The 5,504-nt window shown below is 36.5% G+C and overlaps 1 long non-coding RNA gene across 1 annotated transcript; it reads right to left on the reverse strand.

Annotated features, from left to right (window-relative positions):
* Positions 1 to 3,430: 3,430 nt before the first annotated feature.
* On the reverse strand, positions 3,431 to 4,559 carry LOC113729734 (uncharacterized). The gene is made up of 4 exons (XR_003458194.2): positions 4,381 to 4,559; positions 4,243 to 4,291; positions 3,759 to 3,868; positions 3,431 to 3,681 (listed from the first exon to the last, which is right to left on the reverse strand). It is a non-coding gene; the product is annotated as an uncharacterized lncRNA (long non-coding RNA).
* Between the last annotated feature and the right edge of the window lie 945 nt (positions 4,560 to 5,504).

The raw sequence follows: 5,504 nt of genomic DNA on the forward strand, positions 1-5,504 counted from the left end.
TGCTTTGGATACTAAGTGCATTTGGTTTTAGTTGGCATAACTAATGAACTGTGAATTTTCGAAATGAAATTGACGAGGAACTATATATATGCCTAGGCACCATTGAAATGCAATTTGGTTAATAGGATACTATTAATTGTGAAAGCATTGGTACGCTTGGTATCAATACAATTCTATTTTAGTACAATTCTATCCAATCGTTGTACATTTTCAAGTTTTAGGTGTACAAATATATCATAATATTGTACTAAATATATGTGAAATATTTTATTTATAGATATTACTTTTATTCTGAATATAATAATATAATATTATTATATATATTAAATAATATAAAAAGTATAATAACAGGTCTGAATCGTACCACACTCTAATTGCAGTAGGCCCTCTTCAAAAATTATGGGCGACAAGGGTTGGGAAGTAGAAAGTGTGCACGTTAAATTACAGCGCCCATTTGGCAAGCGCACAACATAAGAGTTGTGGCCCATCACCGATAATGCTTGCTAGGGGGCAAAACATAAGAGGGTATGTTTTTTGTGTAACTTTAGTGTGGGGTGGGAGGTCAAAAGTTTCTTGCAGAGGGTATGTTTCTTGCCTTCCATCAAAAGTTGTCATTTAATGTGATTGTGCTTAGATTCATGTAGGTGCTTTGCACCCATATGATTGGATGGTGATTTAGTCTCCGTCGGTTCTCGATGACTTTGTTGGGTCACCCACTAGTATAAGCTACTCCCTAGTATAGGCTAGATTAGGAGTAGATGTAGATGATGACAAGAGACAAAAAAAAAAAAAAAAAACTATAATTGTGAAGCCGCCTAATGGGTCCAAAACGAAATGGATCTAGTGCAGTTTGGTCTAATTGTTAATTTTTTTTATTACTTGGTGTGCAATTATATTATATTAATATACTTTTAAGTAAAAATGGTGTACAAAATAAAATATTTGATGTATATTGGATACAACATCATAATGTATTTGTACATTGAAAATTTGAATACGCACTTGGCCTAAATCGCACAAAATACAACCGAACTGAGTCCACGTCCAGTTGAAAGCTATAAGATTTAATTAAACCCTTCAAATTTCAAAAAAGAATGATATGACAATACATAAACATTTGATTCATGTAATTCAATATGCTGTAGTCAATAAGTATGCAATTTACATTTTGTTTTCATTCGTACCAAACACATGAGTTGTATCTTATTTGTGGACTAGTTAATGGCTGCATGAGGAGAAATGGAGGAGTTTGCGTGGTATGCATTTAAAATAAATGATTACAAAGAGTATTGGTTGTTTGACCTGTGATGACTAACAAATACAGTATATCTAATGGGCAAGGAGGAAGATTCAGGTGGCAATTGTTTGATTTAGATACAAAAGCCAATGAGTACCTATTACAAGAGGAGTACGCAAATCAGGAAGATGATGAGGCGGGGGGCGACAATAATGAATAGCCAGATGATAAAGCAAGGCACGGGGGTGGAGAAGAATTCTCTAATATTCAATCCGACAGAATTGAGGATAGTGAACTTCTAGGGATGCAGTTCGACTCGGAGCATGACACTAAAAATTTCAATCTTCTATTAGGTATTGCCACAGGTTTTGGGATACGTAGGGGATATAGGAAGGTGTATTCTCGTGAAGGATATGTTCGATATCTTTCATGGTTATGTAATCAAGAGGGTGGGAGGGAGGCGAAACATGTGCAAAGGCAAGATCGAGTCCAGGAGCAGAAGGCAACTACACGGATTAATTGCCCAACCTATTTCAAGATAAAACTTGAAATTCGGTTAGGAAAGTATATGGTCATGGAGTACGTAAGCCAGCATAGTCACAAGTTCATGAATCCAGGCAGTATTTGTTTCGATAGATCGCATAGAAATGTCACGGATGCACATTATGCAGGCACATATATTGTGAAGCGTTGGAGTTGGTGCTAGCAAGATAATGAAACTCTTTGCCCTGGAAAATGTTGGCTTTAGGTTGAAGGACCTTTACATCAAAATTCATAGTGACAGAGCTGTGAAAATAGTTAGCAGGGATGTAGGTGCTGCTATTGCATTCATGACTGTCAAGAAGGACGGCAACCCCTACTTCTACGATAGTTCATGTTGAACAATGAAAATCAAATGATACGGTTGTTTTGGGTAGACTCTCATGCCAAGGATAACTATAATGCCTCGGGGATGTGTTCGTTTTTGATAGTACATATAACACCAACGACTATGAGTATTCACTTGTTGTTTTGTGCGGAGTGATCAATCACTTTTCTACCTGCATTTTTGACTCTGCATTGGTGGCTCATGAGGATGAGGATGGCTATGATTGGGTGTTGAGCGTTTTTCTCGATGCAATGGAAGGCAAGAAGCCATGTTGATTAGTTATAGATTAGGACAACGGAGTGAAAAAAGCTATGGACAGATGGCTCCCGAATGTAAAGCATATACTAAGCAGTTGGCATTTGGAATAGAATTGCAATAGGAAGCTGAAAAACAAAGCTTTCTTCCCATATTCAAAGGGTTTACGTTTATGAATAGTTCATCGAACCAGTTTAAATGCAAGTGGGCTGAGGTTGTTAACAAACACAACTACCATGGCAATTCTTGGTTTGATAAGGTTTACAAAAGAAGGGTTATGTGGCACTTGTTTATTTGCAAGGCCATTTCTTTGTCAGCATGAGGAGCACGCAAAAATATGAAAAATGTATGTTGTCCTCAAGACTTATCTAACTCGGGATTTGAAACTGTTTTGAGTTTTTTTTTTTTTTTTTTGATAATTGAAGATGCATTCAAAGGAAAATAAAACAGTCTACAACGAGATTAGTTTAGTACAGTCATCCTTGGTGTCGTAACACCTCTTAGATCATCCAAAAGAAATGTATGTGCATTTGAGGTAGTCCTTACTTGACTGCGGCACAAAGAGAAAAGGCAATGCCTCACTAAGCATACTTCATTGCTTCCTTCTACCCCAATGCATCAACTTGAGAGCCATGCTGTCGAGGTCTTTACCAGGAAGACCTTCTTAATGGCACGAGGCGAGATGGAGAAAATAGGGTATCTACTGTAGATATGGCGGATACGATAATGGGACATAATGTAGACATTATCTCACGCACTCGTACAAAAGGGTCAAGTTTTGAGTCACCTATAATCGACAGGTAGAGGGTGCTGAGTTACTCTTGCATGAAACTTGAAACTCAAGCCTTTTCCATATTGGCACACTATGTGGGATTAAGATTGGAGTAATAATGGTTATCATTTTTGCAGAAGTTTTTTATGTTTCATAGGGTGACATTTATATTAGAATTGGATTCATAGCTTTTCAGTAAATTTAATTTTGAAGGCAAAAGAGAGTAAATTGAAGTACATTAACATAAAGGATTGACAAATACAAGATAATAGAATTAAAAGATACATAGTTAGGAAGTCAAAAGAACTAAGTTGAAGTACATTAACACAAAAGAGACTGAGTTGAAGTACATTAATTTTATGCATGATCATTGTGAAGGTTCATTGAAGTCTGCTGGCCAGCTACAAGTTGTTCAGCTTCATAGCTTGTGACAATGGTGAAAGGTGTTCCTTTGATTGCTTTTTCTTTTGGAGTTGCTTTCTTAATAAAACACATAAGTGTTTTTCATTGGATTGCTTGTGTTATATGATGGAGTAAATTCATAGCCTGCTGTAGTTACATAGAAATATGTTAAGAAGCAAATAGATTTAATATGTTAGTAGTTTGTAGTTGCTTTTCTTTGATACCTGATTGTTTGTTTCGGTCAGTTCAGCAGCTTGGACGGGCGTCAATTTTTCAGCTTCTTCTCCCACTGAACTTTTGAAATTTTGGTCTTCAACTTGCATGTTACAATTTCCTGATATTGATTAGCATAAAATTTGTTATTACATCCTTTGTCAGCCGAGTCAATAATTATGTTAGCTTGTCTAGTTCATTCTTCGTTTCTTATGACTGTCAAAATTTAACTCATGATGAAATAGGCATTCAATTATCTTAGCTATGCATTAAAGAAATAAGCAAACATCTTGCACATGAACAAATAGCTTAGACTAACCATCATGTTACTTGAAAATTCATTAACGGAGCTCACAATCATAAGCACACAGAATATATAATTCAATAATAAGTAACTACCAATACTTATGAAATTTGTAAATATGAAGCATTAAGAAAGCTTAACAAGCATTTTATCAAACATTAGGCAGGCTAGTTATGAGTAATATGACTAACCTGACGTAAAGTGATGGTGCAAGTCAAATCTTCAATGCTGAAAGCAATGCTGCAACGTGAAAACAGAAAACATGTAAAAGAAGCTATATGTTACTAAATGCATATATATGATGAAGGAAAAGCTAAGAAAAATGGTACCAAAGGATCAGAAAGTGAAGGAAGATTTGTTTCTGATATGTGCGAATGGAAGAGAAATGAAGCGGGACAGCAGCAATTAGTATATGTAGTAGGGTGGGCTGCACTATTCAAAGCTGGACTATTCAATCTCAATTAATCTAGTACTTTATATTTGAATCTAATGGCTATGAAAAGATAAAGTACAATGATAACTTATCAAAAGATTGACATTTCTATGAAGTACAACGGATACCTTTATGGTGGGAACGGGTTGACCGTGCCTATGGTAGGAAGGCCTCCAGAGGCCGACACGTGTTGCAGGTGGATGGATTGCAGACGGAGACGTTTAGCCGTGGCATCGCGCGTGGAGATGCAACGTTAACATGTTGTCCGCTGCTGCAAGTTAACAGCAGAGGTTCGTCAGCCGTTTGCAACGCAGTTTGGTGGGCCGGGGCAGTGTAATTGCAACTCAGAACCACTGCTCATTTATACATTTGCAAATCTACCCGTTAGCAAGGGGAAAATGCTGCCAAGGCCCTGGGCAAAAAATTATGCGTAAAGAACGAACCGAAGTTTGAACAAATAATAAATGTAAACCGCGCATGCGAGCGGGATAATAATTTGGAAGAAGGAAAAGCAGAGGAGAGGTATCCGTACTACTCCCTCCATCGTACTTTGATAGTCCAATTTTGCTCTTGCGTCTGTCCCAAATTCTAGTACATTTTTCAATTGAATTGAAAATTTTAGTTGTATTTAAATTTTCGTAAAATAGCCTTATTAAATGTAAGATGTTGTTACTATATACCCACTTTATATAATGAGAGTTGATTCTTTTTTTACCATTAATTGAAGTTTCCATAAAGTTGTAATGTAATTAATGTGATGGTATTTTAGGAAAAAAGTTACTTAAATTGATTGTTCGAACAAAATTAACTGTTTTTTCTTAGACCGTGCGAAAAACAAATTTGAACAGTAAATGTGGGACGGAGGGTGTAGTTTCGAGACAACGGCTCCAAACACTACCTTTATGGTAGGAAACCTTTGAGCAATCGTAACGTAGGCAGACCCGTAACAGGTGTATTTGTAAAATGAGGAGTTGACGGTCTGTTATCTTGCAGTGGTAACACCCGTGCAGATAAACAAAA

Source organism: Coffea arabica, chromosome 2e (assembly GCF_036785885.1).
Source record: "Coffea arabica cultivar ET-39 chromosome 2e, Coffea Arabica ET-39 HiFi, whole genome shotgun sequence".
Taxonomy (NCBI): Eukaryota; Viridiplantae; Streptophyta; class Magnoliopsida; order Gentianales; family Rubiaceae; genus Coffea; species Coffea arabica.